Below are 21,788 nucleotides of genomic sequence, written 5' to 3'. Positions count from 1 at the left end.
CTACTATTATTTATTTATTTATATAATTTATTCTAGTTTGGCTATTTATTCGATTAACTATCTACTTCCACTAGTATATACATATTCAGACTCTTGCTAGATTCATATAAATGCTAAGGTGTTTATGAGATAATGTTTATGAGATCTGAAAATAGCGACAGACGCTATAGAGTTATATCAACTATTTTGCCTTCGCCATAAAGGCGCTACTATGTATCCACTCCCAGCCAAACAATGTAAGGCTGGGGGAACATTCTTTGTGAATAAAGCGCTTTTTATCTGTTCTTATCAGCTTAATATCTGATACACTCCGCATCGCGGAGTCAGAAAATTAACGTGATTTTTGGATTCAGGCGGATCGCTAGGGCTCGCTCCACTTCCGCCGTGAGTCGGTCCGGCACTGCAGTGCCGCCAGAAACGGCTCAATTAGCGCTGCTAATTAGAGCTCTTATTTTTTTTCACCTGCTGGACCGACTCGGGACTCCAAAGAGTAAGCCCCTTAATATTCTGGCTCCGCGAAGTCCCGAAATCTCGGTAAATTCACCCGCCGCGGTACTACGCAACAGTGCGGGCCGAGTTGCGATCGGGCGTGTGCGCGGCAAGGTCTGTTCACGATCAGTGCTCGAGGTGTTGTGCGGTAAAGTGTGATAAAGTGCCTTCGCCACGGGACCGGATCAAGCCTGCGCGGGAGTACACCTGCGCCGCCCACCTGCGCGGGAGGATCACCCGCGCATCACCACCTGCGCCGCCCACCATCCTGCTTCCGTGGACAACCGAGGGAGAGGACGACCAGGGTCTACTGAGGGTCTAAGAGGGTCCTAGGACAACCAGCCCTCTACTTGGACGCCAACAACCACCACAGGCCAACCCCATCAGCCCTGGTCTTCCTCTACGTGGGTCACCCAACACCGCTACGACCCACCAGGACTTGGGCATCGGCAACCCCGACGGGAAGGACGGCTCGCCTGATCCACGTCTACCTCCGCTGGATCAGGAATCAGGAGCGAGGTGTTATTCCCCTCGGAGAGAGCTCCTGCATCGCTGGACTCCTGCGCCGAGTGAGTCTCTCTTCTCTTTCTATCCCCCCGGCAGTGAGGAGGGTAACGCAGCCGGTCTCCAGCCGTCTGCGGTGCTCGAATCATCGTCGGTAGTCCTCTACCTTACCCCTACGCGTCCACCCACTCCTCCGATCTCTCTCATCCGTTGAAGTGTATCAACGGACCGGGACGCGTGAGGTCCGAGTCGAGTGGCGCCTCCACTTCCTTCTTTTCCCTTCAGTCACCGCCCGCGTGGAGGCTGACTCCACTCACCCGTTAGTTAGTGCAGTCCTCGGTGGAGTGGGTGATTCCGTCGCTCTTCCTCCATCGAGATCGCTGCACTCCTCCGTAACCGTCACCTGTTAGTCTCCCTACCGACTGCCACGTCGGAGGCTGTCATTTTTCCAGGCAGTCTTCGACACCGGACATAGTGCCGGCGGAGTCAGTAGGGTGTTAGCGCGTGGCGGTATTCCTTCTGTCGCTTTGGACTTAGTTTTCTCTTCTCTTCCTCTGTTATTCCCACTCTGTCTATCCTCCCCGTTTCGCCTCGCTGTGGCACTTAGAAATATTTGCCACAGCAACTCTGTCTCTTCTTCTGTCTCACTTAGCGTAGGACTTAGTCTTAAGAGCGATGCAGGACCGCGGTGATAGTGCGTCAGTCACCTCCTGCACTACCGAGGGGAGTAATAATCTCGCCCTGGTGACTCCCTTCCCGGCGGAGTTCCGATGCCCTGCCTGCTTCGGTGTCCCCGGGATCAGGATGAGTGGCGTGTACAAGTCCCACACGGATTTGACAAAGCACGCCCGGAAACATCATCCGGGCGTTGTATTGACGTACAAGTGTCGTGAGTGCAGCTTCACCGGCGATGGGAGGTATCCTATCAAGGTGGAGAGGCTGCACCGCGACTTTTTACACAAATCCGACCAACAGAACAATCCGTGTGGGACTTGTACAGTTCCCGTGACAGGTTCGACCGGTTCGAGCAACACCTCTCGTCGGGGGAGTTCCGCGTTATTCGCCTCCGTAGAACCGCGCGCTGTTGCGTTAGCTGCTGCCAATTTGGCGGCCCAGTCCCCGCCCCCGCAAACGACGTGCGCCGCGACGTAGCCGCCCACCCACACCCTTTCTACGACGAGGGATTCAACGGGGACGGCAATCACCACCTGCACGACGCGGCGCACAATGGCGGCAGCGGCAACAACAACGGCAACAGCTAAAACATCTGCAACTACGACGGGGACAACAACGAGGACTACGAGGACGACGACGAAGACGACGACAACGTGACCGGTGGCTAGGGGGGGGGGGGGCAAAGCGCGGCCCTGAAGCCGGTCCAGCACTCCCACGCTAACCATCACCATTGGGCCGACTACCAGCGCCCGGCCCGCGCCCCGACCCCTCGCCACACAACCAATCTACACCAAACCCAAGGAAACGCTACCGGTCAATAAGAGCGGCAGCCCGCTGCGGCGATCGGGGTCGACTGCTCCTATGACATCGCCGCCGGCTGCAAGGGCGCCTGCTACCGGGAGGGGCTCCGATCCCTCAGCCGCTACCACAACGAGGCTCACCCCACCGGGCAGAAGAACGGCCCCCGCTACCAGGGGGTCGACTGGCACCCCTCCAGCGAGGACCCCACCCGTCAAGACCCCGCCCACCACCACCCAAGGGCGGGTGACACGGGGTACGAGGGGTGCCAGCGCCCCGGTGGAGGTGGGCAGAAGAACCACCACCACCACACGGGGGACGGAAGCGGCTCCGACCGGAGCCAGAAGAACGCCCCCGAGATTAGGAGGGACACCCACCGCCCAAACTCCATCTCCAAGGGCGGTGGCTCAAGGGAAGGGTCCCTCCAGCGGCCCATCACCACCTCGGGCCGCTCAAAGGAAACCCTCGGGGGTAAGGACAGCGGCTTCGCCATCATACGCCGCCGTCACAGCGGGCACCCCTTCCCACACGTCACCTCCCTCGCCGATAGACGTCGCGCCGGAAAGGGGGCTGCGTACAGCAACCAGGGCCACCCCTACACCGCCCGGGCCATCACCACCACCACCAAGACGCAGCCCCCCACCGAGGAAGCACCGTAGCCCCAGGACGCCGCCGACCATCCGATAATGACCCCCCTGCCTATTGTAGGAGGAGCGATGGTAGCCAGGCCGCTACCACCATCTCCAGCGGCCCCGCTCCTCCCACCCATCGAAGAGGTGGAGGTGCCACAGCCGGCCGGGGCAGCCGCAACCCCGGAATCATCACCGGAGCCGTGGCGAATCGCCGCTGGATCCCGCCGACGCCACCACCGCGGGATCCTGTTGTCGAGCTCGTCGTCCGAAGAGGAGGCGCAGCCGCTGCCGCCAGAGAAGAGGACGACGACGCCTCCTCTACCACCGCGAGAAAAGTCCCCCGCCCGGCCGCCACCGGGCAGCAGCAGCAGCAGCAACAACAACAACAGCGCCGCGCACAATAACGCGCATCGGCCTGGAGCAGGGTGCTCCGGGGCGCCCTCGGTGAGTAGCGTAACATCGTTTAGCCTTTCGCTACTCCCGAGTGTCCCACGTAGTGCCCCCGGCTCCCTTTTTACTTTGCGGGAAGGGGTAGTTTTAAATCGCGCGGGGAGGAATAATCGGAGGCCCGTCACCGTTGATGTAACCGTGAGGGGTGCTCCTGCCTCCGCGACGGAGGCGATCGCACCTGCGAGAAGTCGCAGAACGACCGCACCCTCGCGTGCCTCGGGACCTCGTGAGCCCAGGCGTCCTGCGGCATCCGGGCATTCCTCTCGAAGAAGGGGCGCCATCCGGCCTTTGGTTGGGGAAGCGTTTCCTTCGGAGAGAGAGTTGCTGATCGGCATTGTGCAGAACGCTGGCTCCCTGGAGCAGCTGGAGGATGTTGCGAGGGAAATCGCAGCATACCTGCAGGGCTTCAGAGTCGGGGGACCGACCACGAGAGGAGGCGGGACGGATAGGCCCCAACGGCTTGCGAGAGCTAGGGGCGTGTCGGGCGACCAAGCGGCTCGCGGTTCGAACGGTCACCGCGATCGTCCTGTGTTGGCAGGTGGACCAACGCGGGGAGACCAGGTAAGGGAGGCTACGCGGATACAACGGCTCTTCAGGCAGAACCGCCGGCGTGCTGTTCAGGAGGTGCTCATGGGCCCGTCCTTGCACTGCAAAGTGCCTAAGGACAGGGTACATGAGTACTTTCTCAACATGTACTTACCGGCGGGGAACCTGGGAGCTAGGCCTCCCCCGCCTTCCATCGAGGCTCCAGACGAGGCCAGCAATGTGGCCTTGGTGAAGCTCTTAAAAATGAGTGAGGTAGATCGTCGGATCAGGCGTATGACAAACTCTGCGCCCGGTCCCGACGGTCTAACTTACAATGATCTAAAAAGGGCAGATCCGGGGTCACATTTGCTGACCTCATTGTTCAATTTGTGTCTTCGTCTGGAGTCGGTCCCCTCGTGTTGGAAAATTTCCAACACTGTGCTTGTGCACAAAAAGGGCGATAGCCACGACCTGTCAAAACTGGCGACCGCTGGCCATATCTGACACGACCCCGAAGCTCTCCGCCGCTGTTCTGGCTGACCGTCTCGTCGCGTGGTCGGTCCAGAACAAGCGCCTAAGTCCCGCGCAAAAGGGCTTCTTGCCGTACGAGGGGTGTTATGAACATAACTTCGTGCTGCAGGGGGCCCTTACAGACGCTCGCAGGTGGCGGCGTCAGGCAGTGGTGGCGTGGTTGGACCTGGCGAACGCGTTCGGCTCGGTCCCCCACGCCTCCATCTACCAATCCTTCGTGGAGGCCGGGGTTCCCTCTACTCTTCAGAATATTCTGAAGAGTATGTACCACGGTTGCACCACACGGGTGCTGAAAGCCGACGGGTTTACCGACCCCGTTCCGATCCTCTCCGGGGTGCGCCAGGGCTGTCTGATGAGCCCTGTGGCGTTTAACCTCGCCCTGGAACCGGTGCTGCGCGCAGCTACTGGGACCTCGGCGGGTTACACGCTGCACGGCCATCGGCACAGTGTCCTGGCGTACGCGGACGATCTCGCGTTGATCGCCGACACCCCGGAGGGTATGGAAACGCTGCTAAAGGCAGTGGATGCTGCGGCGAGTGGCATCGGATTGCAGTTTAATCCCGCAAAATGCGCGACCCTCCACCATCGTGGTAGGGGGCCGCGCGAGATCCGTCCACTCGCTTCACCATCCAGGGTCAGGAAATGCGCGCCCTGGCAGCCGGTAAGACCTACGAACACCTGGGCGTTCCCACAAGGTTTCAGGTCCGTTAAACCCCACTGTTGACGATCGAAGAGCTGGTCCAGGACCTGCAGGCCGTCGACCGTTCCCTCTTGGTCCCGTGGCAGAAGGCCGAGACCGTGGCAGCTTTTATACTGCCACGCCTCGACTTCTACCTGCGGGGAGCCCACGCGGAGAAACGTCCCTTAATTACTGTCGACAAAGAGATTCGACGTATGGCCAAGTCCTGGCTCAACCTCCCGCAGCGGGCCAGTCTTTTGACGGCGGATGATGCGGTGGTCAGGGAGTTGAACTGGAACTCGCTGCGCGAGGCTGTAGCCAGGAAAATCGGCCATACCAACCCGTCGAACAATGACCTGGCCGAGTACCACTCTGGTTCGCTGAAGGGGTACTTCGCCAGGGACGGGGGGGACATTTCTTCGCTGTGGTCGAGGGCACGGAACGCGGCACGCAGGAGTCGGGACCTGCTCGGATTGCGTTGGCAGTGGAGCGAGGAGAGATCTGAGCTCGCGATTACGCTCAGTGGTTCTCGCGATCGGGAGACCATTGTCCCGCCCGTGGCGAGGGTCCAGATGATTCGCCGATTGCGGATGGCAGTGGTGGAACATTACCACCAACGCCTTCAGCGTAAGAAGGACCAGGGGAAGGTATTCGGGGTGTCGTCGCGGAGTGGTGCTTCAAACCACTTCCTCCGCGGCGGCAACTTCACCCGCTTCGCCGATTGGCGCTTCATTCACCGAGCTCGCCTTGACGTCTTGCCTCTTAACGGGGCAAGACGCTGGGGTGAGGGTGATAAGCGTTGTCGGCGCTGTGGGGCGGAGCTCGAATCCCTTCCCCACGTCCTTTGCCACTGTCGTCTGCATTCGGCGGCCTGGCAACTTCGCCACGATGCGGTGGTTTCCCGCATCGCTAAGGCCTGCCGGCTCCCAGGGGAATTAAGGGTTAACCGGACGGTCGAGGGCATCGACGGGGATCTGGGGGCTCTTAGGCCTGACATCGTTGTCAGGCACGAGCCCTCAAGGAGCATCGTCATCGTCGATGTTACCGTGCCCTTCGAGGCACAATTTATTATTATTTACTTATTTATTGTTTTAACTATTTACATATTTATTTATCCACCTATTTGTCCATTGTTTTAGCTATTTATATATTTCTTTATTTATGTATTTATTTATTTATTTATTTATTTGTCTATTTATTTAACTATCCATTTATTTATTTATTTATTTATTTATTTATGTATTTGTCTATTTATTTAACTTTCTATTTATTTATTTATTTATTTATTTATTTGTCTATTTATTTAACTATATATCTATTTATTCATTTATTCATTTATTCATTTATTCATTTATTCATTTATTCATTTATTCATTTATTCATTTATTCATTTATTCATTTATTCATTTATTCATTTATTCATTTATTCATTTATTCATTTATTCATTTATTCATTTATTCATTTATTCATTTATTCATTTATTCATTTATTCATTTATTCATTTATTCATTTATTCATTTATTCATTTATTCATTTATTCATTTATTCATTTATTCATTTATTCATTTATTCATTTATTCATTTATTCATTTATTCATTTATTCATTTATTCATTTATTCATTTATTCATTTATTCATTTATTCATTTATTCATTTATTCATTTATTCATTTATTCATTTATTCATTTATTCATTTATTCATTTATTCATTTAGTCATTTAGTCATTTAGTCATTTAGTCATTTAGTCATTTAGTCATTTAGTCATTTAGTCATTTAGTCATTTATTTATTTATTCATTTATTTATTTATTCATTTACTTATGTATTTATTTATTTATTTATTTATTTATTTATTTATTTATTTATTTATTTATTTATTTATTTATTTATTTATTTATTTATTTATTTATTTATTTATTTATTTATTTATTTATTTATTTATTTATTTATTTATTTATTTATTTATTTATTTATTTATTTATTTATTTATTTATTTATTTATTTATTTATTTATTTATTTATTTATTTATTTATTTATTTATTTATTTATTTATTTATTTATTTCTATTGTATTCGCTAATCTTAATCTATATGTATCTATTTATTTATTTATTATTTTAACGTATTCTTTTATTTTAATTTATGTTTATTTGCCTACTCAGCTATCTACTTGTATGTATCTATATGCGATATAGCCAAGGCCGCAACTAGGCGGTTCTAGATAACTTTTATCATAACTAAAATTAATATATTAATTAGCCATCGCCATAAAGGCGCTACTATGTATCCACCCCGGCCGAAGCATGTAAGGCCGGGGGAACATGTTCTGAAATAAACGCCTTATAACACACATACAGATCGCTTCTCGGCCTTATGGCTAAGACAAAAATGTACTCGTATAAACCACATCGAGATCGCTTCTCGGCCTTATGGCTAAGATCAAAGTGTACTCGCATAACACACATCCAGATCGCTTCACTGGTTTATGGCTAAGGTCAAAGTATACTCGCATAAAACAAATCCAGATCGGTTCCCGGCTGTATGGCTAAGATCAAAGTGTAATCGCATAACACACATCCAGATCCCTTCTCAGCCTTATGGGTAAGATCAAAGTGTACTCACATGACACACATCCAGATCGCTTCTCGGCCTTATGGAAAAGATCAAAGTGTAGTCGATTAACCCATATCCAAATCGCTGCTCGGCCTTATGGGTAAGATCAAAGTGTACTCGCATTACACACATCCAGATCGTTTCACGGATTCATGAATAAGATCAAAGTGGATTCGATTTACCCATATCCAAATCGCTGCACTGCCTTATGGGTAAGATCAAAGTGTACTTGCATAACACACAACCAGATCGCTTCTCCGCCTTATGGCTAGGATCAAAGTGTACTCGAATGACCCAAATCCAGATCGCTCCCTGGCCTTATGCCTAACATCAAAGTGTACTCACATGACACACATCCAGATCGCTTCTCGGCCTTATAGAAAAGATCAAAGGGTAGTCGATTAACCCATATCCAAATCGCTGCTCTGCCTTATGGGTAAGATCAAAGTGTACTCGCATAACACACCTGCAGATCACTTCTCGGCCTTATGACTAAGAACAAAGTGTACTCGCATAACACACATTCACATCGCTTCTCGGCCTTATGGCTAAGTACAAAGTGTACTCGCATAACAGACATCCAGATCGCTTCACTGGATTATGGCTAAGGTCAAAGTATACTCGCATAACACATATCTAGATCCTTTCTCGGCCGTATGGCTAAGATCAAAGTGTAATCGCATAACACACATCCAGATCGCTTCTCGGCCTTATGGGTAAGATCAAAGTGTACTCACACGACAAACATCCAGATCGATTCTCGGCCTTACGGATAAGATCAGATTGTACTCGCATAACAAACATCCATATCGATTCTCGGCCTCATGCCTAAGATCAAAGTATACTCGCATGACACACATCCAGATCGCTTCTCGGCCTTATGGCGAAGTTCAAAGTGTACTCGAATAACCCAAATCCAGATCGCTTCTCGGCCGTATGGCTAAGATAAGAGCGTACTAGCATAACACACATCCAGATCACTTCTCGCCCTTATGGCTAACATCAAACTGTACTCGCATAACACATATCCAGATCGCTGCTCCGCCTTATGGCTAAGATCAAAGTGTACTCGCCCAACACACATTCAGATCGCTGCTCTGCCGTATGGCTAAGAGCAAAGTGTACTCGCATAACCCTAATCCAGGACGCTTCTCGGCCTTATGGCTAAGGTAATAGTGTACTCGAATAACACACATACAGAACGCTTCACGGGCTTATGGCTAAGATCAAAGTGTACTCGCATAACAAACATCCAGAACGCTTTACGGGCTTATGGCTAAGATCAAAGTGTACGCGAATAACCCAAATCCAGATCGCTTCTCGGCCATATGGCAAAGATCAAAGTGTACTCGATTACCCCAAATCCAGATCGCTTCTCGGCATTATGGCTAAGGTAATAGTGTACTGGAATAACACACATACAGAACGCTTCACGGGCTTATGGCTAAGATCAAAGTTTACCCGAATAACCCGAATCCACATCGCTTCTCGGCCTTATAACTAAGATGAAAGTGTACACGCATAAAACGCATCCAGATCGCTTCTCGGCCTTATGGCTAAGAGCAAAGTGTATTCGCATAACACACATCCAGAACGCTTCTGGGCCTTATGGCCAAGATCAAAGTGTACACGAATAACCCTAATCCAGATCGCTGCTCGGCCGTATGGCTAAGATCAGAGTGTACTCGCATAACACACATGCAGAACGCTTCTCGGCATTACGGCTAAGATCAAATTGTACACGAATAACTCAAATGCAGATCTCTGCTCGACGGTATGGCTAAGATCAAGTGCATCCGCATAACCCAAATCCAGATCGCTTCTCGGCCTTATGGCTAAGATGAAAGTTTCCTCACATAATCCATATCCAGATTGCTTCTCGGCGTTAAGGCTAAGAGCAAAGTGTTTTCGCATAACACTAATCCAGATCGCTTACCGGCCTTATGGCTAACATCACTGTGTACTCGAATAACCCAAATACAGATCGCCTCTCATAAAAAGAATACCACTAATAAAACTATGAAAACAATATACGATTATATAAAACTATTTAAAGCTATAGAAATCTATTATAACCATATTTTAATTATATAAAACTACATAAAACAATATCAATCTATATAAAACTATATAAAACTCTATAAAACTAAAATAAAACTATATAAATCGATTAACTTATATAAAACAGTATAAAACAACATAAATCAATGTAAAGCTGTATAAAACTATATAAAACTGTAAAAACCTATATAAAACGTTATAAAGCCATATAAAACTATATGGAACCAATAGAAATGTATAAACAAAAATACAAAAATATAAAACTATATAAAATTATTTAAAACTACATAGAACTATATAAAACTATATAAAACAATATAAAACTATATTAAACTATATAAAACTATACAAAACAATATAAAATTATATAGAGTTATATAAAACTATATAAAGCTTTGTAAAACTAATAAAAGTATATAAAAGTATGTAAAGCTATGTAAATCTATATAAAACTATATGAAACTGTATAAAACTATATCAAACTAATGAAACTAATAAAACTATAAGAAACTATATATATCTATATGAAACTATATAAAACTATGGAAAACTAACAAAACTGTATAAAACATTATAAAACTATGTAAAACTCTATAAAACTGTATAAAACTATAGAAATACATATAAAACTAATAAATCTATATAAAACTAAGTAAAATTCTATAAAACTACATAAAACTACATAAAATTAATAAATCTATATACAACTATATGAATGTATATAAAACTATATAAAACTATCTAAAACTAATAAAACTATATGAAACTATCTAAAACTATATAAAACTATGTAAATCTACATAAAACTAAGGAAAATTATATAAAACTATATAAAAATATATAAAACGATACAAAACTATATAAAACTATATAAAACTATATATAACTATACAAAACTATATGAAATTACTAAAACTATATAAAACTATATAAAACGATATAAAACTGTATAAAACTATGTAAAACTACATAAAACTAAATAAAACTATACAAAACTATATAAAACCATATAAAAATATATTAAACTATATAAAACAATATAAAACTAATAAAACTATATAAAAATACATAAAACTATATAAAACTATATAAAACTATATAAATCTAAATAATTCTATGTAAAACTATGTAAAACTATGTAAAACAACATAAAACTATGTAAAACTATATAAAACAAACAATACTATATATAACTACATAAAAATGTATAAAACTATATAGAACTATATAAAACTATATAAAACTATATAAAACTATATGAAACTATACAAAACTATATAAAACTATGCAAATCTATATAAAACAGTATAAAACTATATAATAGTATATAAAACTATATAAAACTAAGAAAAATTATATAAAACCACATAAAACTATATAAAACGATGTAAAACGATATAAAACTATATAAAAGCATATGAAACAATGAAATTCTATTAAAACTATATACAACTATATAAAACTATATAGAACTATATAAAGCAATATAAAACTATGTAAAACTGTATAACTCTATATAAAACTATATATACCTATATAAAACTAAGAAAACAAAATGAAACCTTATAAAACTATATAAAACTATATAAGCCTTATTAGCCATAAGGGCTAGAAGCGATCTGTATGTGCGTTATACGAGTACGCTTTGATCTTAGCCACAAGGCCGAGTAGCGATCTGGATTTGGGTTATTCGGGTACACTTTGATCGTAGCCATAAGGCCTAGAAGCGATCTGGATTTGGGTTATGCGAGTACAATTTGATCTTCGCTATAAGGCCGAAAAGCGATGTGGATGTCTGTTGTGCGAGTACACTTTGATCTTAGCCATAAGGCCGAGAGGCGATCTGGAGGTGTATTATGAGAGTACACTTTGACCTTAGTCATAAAGCCGAAAAGCGATCTGGATTTGATTTATTCGAGTACACTTTGATGTTAGCCATAAGGGCGAGAAGCGTTCTGGATGTGTGTTATGCGAGTACACTTTGATCTTAGCCATACAGCCGAGCAGCGATCTGGATTTGGTTAATTCGTGTACACTCTGGTCTTAACCATAAGGCGGAAAAGCGATCTGGATTTGGGTTATTCGAGTACACTTTGATCTTAGCCATAAGGTCAAAAATCGATCTGGATGTCGGTTATTCGAGTACACTTTGATCTTAGCGATAAGGCCGAGAAGCGATCTGGATTTGGGTTATTCGTGTACACATTGATCTTAGCCATAAAGCCGACAAGCGATCTGGATGTGTGTCATGCGAGTAGACTTTCATCTTAGGCATAAGGCCGAGTAGCGAACTGGATTTGGGTCATGCGAGTACACTTTGATCTTAGCTATGAGGCCGAGAAGCGATCTGGATTTGGGTTATTCGACTACAGTTTGATCTGAGCCATAAGACCGTGAAGCGACCTGGACGTGTGATATGCGAGTACACTTTGATCCTAGCCACAATGCCGAGAAGCGATCTGGATGTGTGCTATGCGAGTACACTTTGATCTTGGTCATATGGCCGAGAAGCGACCTGGATGTGTGTTATGCGAGTACACTTTGATCTTAGCCATGAGGCCGCGAAGCGATCTGGATGTTTGTTATGCCAGTACACTTTGATCTTAGCTATAAGTCCGAGAAGCGTTCTGGATTTGGGTTAGTCGAGTACACTTTGACCTTAGCCATGCGGCCGAGCAGCGATCTGGATATGGGTTATTCGTGTACACTTTGATCTTAGCCTTAAGGCCGAGAAGCGATCTGGATTTGGGTTATTCAAGTACACTATGAGCTGGGACGTTAGGCCGGGAAGCGATCTGGATGTGTGTTATGCGAGTACACTTTGATGTTAGCCATAAGGCCGAGAAGCCGTCTGGATATGTGTTAAGCGAGTACACTTTGATCTTAGCCTTAAGGCCGAGAAGCGATCTGGATGTGTGTTATGCGACTAAACTTCGATCTTTGCCATAATGCCGAGCGGCGATCTGGATCCGTGTTATGCGAGCACACGTAGATATTAAACATAATGCCGAGAAGCGATCTGGAACTGTGTTTTGCGAGTTTTCTATAATTTTATACAGTTTTATACAGTATTGTATAGTATATTATAGTTCTATGTTATTTTATACAGTTTTAAGTAGTATTATACATGTTTCTATAGTATTATGTTGTTTTACGCCGTTTTACATTGTTTTGTATTCCTTTTTATTGTATTTCACCTTTTACATTGTGCTATGCAGTTATATATATTATTGTGAAGTTTTGTGTGGTTTTATATAGTTTTATACAGTTTTATATAGTTTTATATAGTTTTATATAGTTTTAGTAGTTTCATATACTTTGGTATATTTCCATGTAGTTTTATTAGTTTTACATAGTTTTATATAGTTTTATATAGTTTTATACAGTTTTATGTAGTTTAATATAGTTTGATTAGTTTTACGTAGTTTTATATAGATTTATATAGTTTTATATAGTTTTATATAGTTTAATACAGGTTTATAGAGTTTTACATAGTTTTATTAGTTTCACATAGTTTTATATATTTTTATATCGTTTTTTATATTTTTATATAGTTTTGTATAGTTTTCCTTAGTTTTATGTAGATTTACACAGTTCTATACAGTTTTACATAGTTTTATATAGTTTTATATAGTTTTATATAGTCTGGTATAGTTTTATATAGTTTTATGTAGTTTCATATACTTTTACATAGTTTTATATAGCTTTATATAGTTTTAGATAGTTTTATATAGTTTTATATAGTTTTATATAGTTTTATACAGTTTTATATCGTTTTATATAGTTTTATATAGTTTTAGTAATTTTATATAGTTTTGTATAGTTTTATATAGTTTTATATAGTTTTACATAGCTTTATATAGTTTTATGTAGTTTCATATACTTTTACATAGTTTTATATAGCTTTATATAGTTTTAGATAGTTTTATATAGTTTTATATAGTTTTATATAGTTTTCTATAGATTTATAAGGTTTTATATAGTTTTATTAGATTTACACAGTTTTATATAGTTTTATATAGCTTTATATAGTTTTATATAGTTTTATATAGTTTTATATAGTTTTATATTGTTATATAATGTTTTATATAGATTTGTATAGTTTTATATAGTTTTGCTAGTTTTATATAGTTTTATATAGTTTCTTACAGTTTTATAAAGCTTAATATAGTTTTATATTGGTTTATATAGTTTTATAGAGTTTTATACAGTTTTATATAGTTTTGTAAAGTTTTATATAGTTTTATACAGTTCTATAGATTTTTATATAGGTTTATATAGTTTTGTTAGTTTTATATAGTTTTCTATAGATTTATAAGGTTTTATATAGTTTTATTAGATTTACACAGTTTTATATAGTTTTATATAGCTTTATATAGTTTTATATAGTTTTATATAGTTTTATATAGTTTTATATTGTTATATAATGTTTTATATAGATTTGTATAGTTTTATATAGTTTTGCTAGTTTTATATAGTTTTATATAGTTTCTTACAGTTTTATAAAGCTTAATATAGTTTTATATTGGTTTATATAGTTTTATAGAGTTTTATACAGTTTTATATAGTTTTGTATAGTTTTATATAGTTTTATACAGTTCTATAGATTTTTATATAGGTTTATATAGTTTTGTTAGTTTTATATAGTTTTATATAGTTTTATATGTTTTTATATAGTTTTATACAGTATTACATAGTTTTATACAGGTTTATATAGCTGTATATAGTTCTACATACTTTTATATAGCTTTATATAGTTTTATTTTGTTTTATACAGCTTTAAATAGTTTTATATACTTTGATATAGTTTTATATAGTTGATATAGTTTATACAGTTCCATACAGTTTTATATATTCTTATATAGTTTTATATAGCTTTATATAATTTTATATAGTGTTATACACTTTTATATAGTACTATATAGTTGTACATAGTTTTATATAGCTTTATATATTTTCATATAGTTTTATACAGTTTTATATAGTTATGTATAGTTTTATATAGTTTTATACAGTTCTATAGAGTTTTATATAGGTTTATATAGTTTTGTTAGTTTTATATAGTTTTATATAGTATTATATAGTTTTATATGGTTTCATATAGTTATATACAGTTTAATATAGTTTTATACAGTCTTATATAGTTCTATATAGTTCTACATACTTTTATATAGCTTTATATAGTTTTATTTAGTTTTATACAGCATTATATAGTTTTATATGGTTCTACATAGTTTTATATAGGTTTATATAGTTTTGTTAGTTTTATATAGTTTTATATGGTTTTATTTAGTTTTATATGGTTTTATATAGTTTTATATAATTTCATATAGTTTTATATAGTTTTGTTAGTTTCATATAGTTTTATACAGTTTTATATAGTTTTGTATAGGTTTATATAGTTTTACATAGTTTTATATAATTTGGTATAGCTTTATATTGTTTTATATAGTTTTATACAGTTTTGTATAGTTTTGTATAGTTTTATGTAGTTTTATATAGTTTTATATGGTTGTGTTAGTTTTATATAGTTTTAAATAGTTTTATATAGTTTTGTTAGTTTTATATAGTTTTATACCGTTTTATACAGTTTTATATTGTTTTTTATAGTGTTATATAGTTTTATAGAGTTTTATGTAGTTTTACATAATTTTATTAGCTTTATATATGCATATATGCATGCATTGTCGGTAGGAGGCCCTGGCCCATGAATCTGGGCAGCGGGAACGACCTCGGACCACCAGGGGCCGAGAAAATTACAGATTTTCGGTATCCGTCACCAAAAGTCATGTAAAAATCCAGCATGTATATGGTGCTTTCTCGGGTGCTATAACAGATAGCGCGATAAATCAAAGTGCATTACCTGTAGGAGGCCCTGGCGCATGAATCTGTGCACCGGGAACGACCTCGGACCACCAGGGGCCGAGAAAATCATCGTCTCATGGGGCCGGACTGTCAGGGTCAGGGAAAAAACCAATATATATCTGGTGATATCTCGGGTGCTATTAGAGACAGCGCAATAAACCAAAGTGCATTGTCTGCAGGAGGCACTGGCGCATGAATCTGTGCAGCGGGAACGACCTCGGACCACCAGGGCCCGAGAAAACCACCGACACATGGGGCCGGACTGTCAGGGTCCGGGTAAAATCAAATATATATCTGGTGGTATCTCGGGTACTATTAGAGATTGCGCAATAAACCAATGTGCATTGTCTGCAGGGGGCCCTGGCGCATGAATCTGTGCAGCAGGAACGAACTTAGACAACCAGGGCCCGAGAAAACCACCGACTCATGGGATCGGAATGTCAGGGTCAGGGAAAAATCCATTATATATCTGGTGATATCTCGGGTGCTATTAGAGATAGCGCAATAAATCAAAGTGCATTGACTGCAGGAAGCCTTGGCGCACGATTCTGTGCAGCGGGTACGACCTGGGACCACCAGGGGCCGAGAAAACCACCGACACATGGTGCCGGACAACCAAGGTCATGTAAAAATCCAGGATGTATCTCATGATATCTCGGGTGCTATTAGAGATAGCGCACTAAACCAAAGTGAAATATCTGCAGGGGGCCCTGGCGCATGAATCTGTGCATCGGGAACGACCTCGGACCAGAAGGGGCCGAGAAAACCACCGACACATGGTGCTGGACAACCAAGGTCATGTAAAAATCCAGGATGTATCTGATGATATCTCGGGTGCTATTAGAGATAGCGCACTAAACCAAAGTGAATTATCTGCAGGGGGCCCTGGCGCATGAATCGGTGCAGCGGGAACGACCTCGGACCACCAGGGGCCGAGAAAACCACCGACACATGGGGCCGGACACTAAGGGTCAGGGAAAAATCCAATATATATCTGGTGATATCTCGGGTGCTCTTACAGATAGCGCACTAAACCAAAGTGAATTATCTGCAGGGGGCCCTGGCGCATGAATCTGTGCAGCGGGAACGACCTCGGACCACCAGGGGCCGAGAAAACCACCGACGCATGGTGCCAGACAACCAAGGTCATGTAAAAATCCAGGATGTATCTGATGATATCTCGGGTGCTATTAGAGATAGCGCAATAAACCAAAGTGAACTATCTGCAGGGGGCCCTGGCGCATGAATTTGTGCAGCGGGAACGACCTCGGACCACCAGGGGCCGAGAAAACCACCGACACATGGTGCCGGACACCCAAGGTCATGTGAAAATCCAGGATGTATCTGGTGATATCTCGGGTGCTATTAGAGATAGCGCAATAAATCAAAGTGCATCATCTGTAGGAGGCCCTGGCGCATGAATCTGTGAAGCGGGAACGACCTCGGGCCACCAAGGACCGAGAAAGCCACCGTCTCATGGGGCCGGACACTCATGGTCAGGGAAAAATCCAATATATATCTGGTGATATCTCGGGTGCTCTTACAGATAGCGCAATAAATCAAAGTGCATTGTCTGTAGGAGGACCTGGCGCATGAATCTGGGCAGCAGGAACGACGTCGGACCACCAGGGTCCGAGAAAATCACAGACACATGGGGCCGGACACCCAAGGTCATGTAAAAATCCAGGATGTATCTCATGATATCTCGGGTGCTCTTAGAGATAGCTCAAAAAAACCAATGTGAATTATCTGCAGGAGGCCATGGCGCATGAATCTGTGCAGCGGGAACGACTTCGGACCACCAGGGGCCGAGTAAACCACCGTCTCATGGGGCCGGACACTCAGGGTCGGGGAAAAATCCAATATATATCTGGTGATATCTTGGGTGCTTTTAGAGATAGCGCAATAAACCAAAGTGAATTATCTGCAGGAAGCCGTGGCGCATGAATCTGTGCAGCGGGAACGACCTCGGATCACCAGGGTCCGAGAAAACCACCGACTCAAGGGGCCGGATACTAAGGGTCAGGGAAAAATCAAATATATATCTGGTGATATCTTGGGTGCTATGAGAGATAGCGCAATAAACCAAAGTGCATTGTCTGCAGGCGGCTCTGGCGCATGAATCTGTGCAGCGGGAACGACCTCGGACCACCAGGGGCCGAGAAAACCACCGTCTCATGAGGCCGTACTGTCAGTGTCAGGGAGAGATCCAATATATATCCGGTGATATCTCGGGTGCTATTAGAGATAGCGCGATACATCAAAGTGAATTATCTGCAGGAGGCCCTGGCGCATGAATCTGTGCAGCAGGAAGGACCTCGGACCACCAGGGGCCGAGAAAACCACCGTTTCATGGGGCCGGACTGTCAGGGTCAGGGAAAAATCCATTATATATCTGGTGATATCTCGGGTGCTATTAGAGATAGCGCGATAAATCAGAGTGCATTGTCTGCAGGAAGCCCTGGCGCATGCATCTGTGCAGCGGGAACGACCTCGGTTGACCAGGGGCCGAGAAAACCACCGTCTTATGGGGCCGGACACTCAGGGTCAGGGAAAAATCAAATATATATCTGGTGATATCTCAGGTGCCATTACAGACAGCGCAATAAATCAAAGTGCATTATCTGTAGGAGGCTCTGGCGCATGAATCTGTGCAGCGGGATCGACCTCGGACCACCAGGGCCCGAGAAAACCGCCGTCTCATGGGGCCGGACACTCGGGGTCATGGAAAAATCCAATATATATCTGGTTATATCTCGGGTGCTATTAGAGATAGCGCAATAAATCAAAGTGCATTGTCTGTAGGAGGCACTGGCGAATGAATCTGTGCAGCGGGAACGACCTCGGACCACCAGGGTCCGAGAGAACCACCAACTAATGGGACCGGACAGTCACGGTCATATAAAAACCCAGGATGTATCTGATGATATCTCGGGTGCTAGTAGGGATAGCGCAATAAACCAAAGTGAATTGTCTGCAAGAGGCCCTGGCGCATGAATCTGTGCTGCGGCAACCACCTCGGACCACCAGGGGCCGAGAAGACCACCGACACATGGGTCCGGACACTCAGGGTCAGAGAAAAATCCATTACATATCTGGTGATATCTCGGGTGCTTTTAGAGATAGCGCGATAAATCAAAGTGCATTGTCTGCAGGAAGCCCTGGCGCATGATTCTTTTAGCGGGAACGACATCGTACCACCAGATACCGAGAAAATCACCGTCTCGTGGGGCCGGACTGTCAGGGTCATGGAAAAATCCAATATATATCTGGTGATTATCTCGGGTGCTATTACAGATAGCGCAATAAATCAAAGTGCACTGTCTGTAGGAGGCACTGGCGAATGAATCTGTGCAGCGGGTACGACCTCGGACCACTAGGGGCCGAGAAAACCACCGTCTCATGGGGCCGGATACTCAGGGTCGGGGAAAAATCCAATATATATCTGGTGATATCTCGGTTGCTAGTAGAGATAGCGCAATAAACCAAAGTCAATTATCTGCAGGAGGACCTGGCGCATGAATCTGTGCAGCGGGAACGACCTCGGACCACCAGGGGCCGAGAAAACCACCGTCTCATGGGGCCGGACACTCAGGCTCAGGGAAAATCCAATATATATCTGGTGATATCTCGGGTGCTATTACAGATAGCGCAATAAATCAAAGTGCATTGTCTGTAGGAGGCCCTGGCGCATGAATCTGTGCAGCGGGAACGTCATCGGACCACCAGGGGCCGAGAAAACCACCGACACATGGCGCCGGACACCCAAGGTCATGTAAAAACCCAGGATGTATGTGATGATATATCGGATGCTATTAGAGATAGCGCAATAAACCAAACGGAATTGTCTGCAGGAGGCCCTGGCGCATGAATCTGTGAAGCAGGGACGACCTCAGCCCTCCAGGGGCCGAGAAACTTACAGATTTTCGGTGTCCGTCACCCAAAGTCATGTAAAAATCCAGCATATATATGGTGCTTCCTAGGGTGCTATTACAGATAGAGCAATAAATCAAAGTGCATTGTCTGTCGGAGGCCCTGTCGCATGAATCTGGGCAGCGGGAACGACCTCGGTTCACCAGGGGCCGAGAAAACGACCGTCTCATGGGGCCGGACACTCAGGGTCAGGGGAAAATCCAATATATATCTGGTGATATCTCGGGTGCTATTAGAGATAGCGCAATAAACCAAAGTGAATTATCTGCAGGAGGCCTAGGCGCATGATTCTGTGCAGCGGGAACGACCTCGGACCACCAGGGGCCGAGAAAATCACCGTCTCATGGGGCCGGACTGTCAGGGTCAGGGAAAAATCCAATATATATCTGGTGATATCTCGGGTGCAATTAGAGATAGCGCAATAAATCAAAGTGCATTGTCTGTGGGAGGCCCTTGCGCATGAATCTGTGCAATAGGACCGACATCGGACTACCAGGGGCCGAGAAAATTACAGATATTCGGAATCCGTCACCCAAGGTCATGTAAAAATCCGGCATATATATGGTGATATCTCGAGTTCTATTACAGATAGCGCGATAAATCAAAGTGCATTATCTGCAGGAGGCCCTGGCGCATGAATCTGTGCAGCAGGGACGACCTCAGCCCTCCAGGGGCCGAGAAACTTACAGATTTTCGGTGTCCGTCACCCAAAGTCATGTAAAAATCCAGCATATATATGGTGCTTTCTAGGGTGCTATTACAGATAGAGCAATAAATCAAAGTGCATTGTCTGTCGGAGGCCCTGTCGCATGAATCTGGGCAGCGGGAACGACCTCGGTTCACCAGGGGCCGAGAAAAACGACCGTCTCATGGGGCCGGACACTCAGGGTCAGGGGAAAATCCAATATATATCTGGTGATATCTCGGGTGCTATTAGAGATAGCGCAATAAAGCAAAGTGAATTATCTGCAGGAGGCCTAGGCGCATGATTCTGTGCAGCGGGAACGACCTCGGACCACCAGGGGCCGAGAAAATCACCGTCTCATGGGGCCGGACTGTCAGGGTCAGGGAAAAATCCAATATATATCTGGTGATATCTCGGGTGCAATTAGAGATAGCGCAATAAATCAAAGTGCATTGTCTGTGGGAGGCACTGGCGAATGTATCTGTGCAGCAGGAACTACCTCGGACTACCAGGGGCCGAGAAAATTACAGATATTCGGAATCCGTCACCCAAGGTCATGTAAAAATCCAGCATATATCTGGTGATATCTCGGGTGCTATTACAGATAGCGCAATAAAGCAAAGTGAATTATCTGCAGGTGGCCCTGGCGCATGAATCTGTGCTGCGGGAACGACCTCGGACCACCAGGGCCGAGAAAACCACCGTCTCATGGGGCCGGACTGTCAGGGTCAGGGAAAAATCCATTATATATCTGGTGATATCTCGTGTGCTATAGAGATAGCGCAATAAACCAATGTGAATTGTCTGCAGGAGGCCCTGGCGCATGAATCTGTGGAGCGGGAACTACCTCGGACCACCAGGGGCCGAGAAAATCACCGTCTCATGGGGCCGGACTGTCAGGGTCTGGGAAAAACCCCATATATATCTGGTGATATCTCGGGTGCTATTAGAGATAGCGCAATAAATCAAAGTGCATTGTTTTATTAGTTTTATATAGTTTTATATAGTTTTATATAGTTTTATATAGTTTTATATAGTTTTATATAGTTTTATACAGTTTTATGTAGTTCTGTATAGTTTTATATAGTTTTATATAGTTTTATATAGTTTTATATAGTTTTATATATTTTTAAGTAGTTTTATATAGTATATATAGTTTCATACATTTTTATATGGCTTTATATAGTATTATATAGTTCTATATAGTTTTATTCGTTTTATATATTTTTATATAGTTTTATATAGTTTTATATAGTTTTGTTACTTTTATATAGTTTTATATAGTTTCCTATAGTTTTATATAGTTTTATATAGTTTCCTATAGCTTTATATAGTTTTATATAGTCT

At 43.3% G+C, this 21,788-nt stretch overlaps 1 pseudogene; it reads left to right on the top strand.

Annotated features, from left to right (window-relative positions):
- The first annotated feature begins 250 nt into the window (after positions 1 to 250).
- On the top strand, positions 251 to 431 carry LOC143176533 (U2 spliceosomal RNA; annotated as a pseudogene).
- Positions 432 to 21,788: the final 21,357 nt, after the last annotated feature.

Source organism: Nomia melanderi, unplaced genomic scaffold, assembly GCF_051020985.1.
Source record: "Nomia melanderi isolate GNS246 unplaced genomic scaffold, iyNomMela1 scaffold0617, whole genome shotgun sequence".
Taxonomy (NCBI): Eukaryota; Metazoa; Arthropoda; class Insecta; order Hymenoptera; family Halictidae; genus Nomia; species Nomia melanderi.
This window is presented reverse-complemented; position numbering and strand designations above follow the sequence as displayed.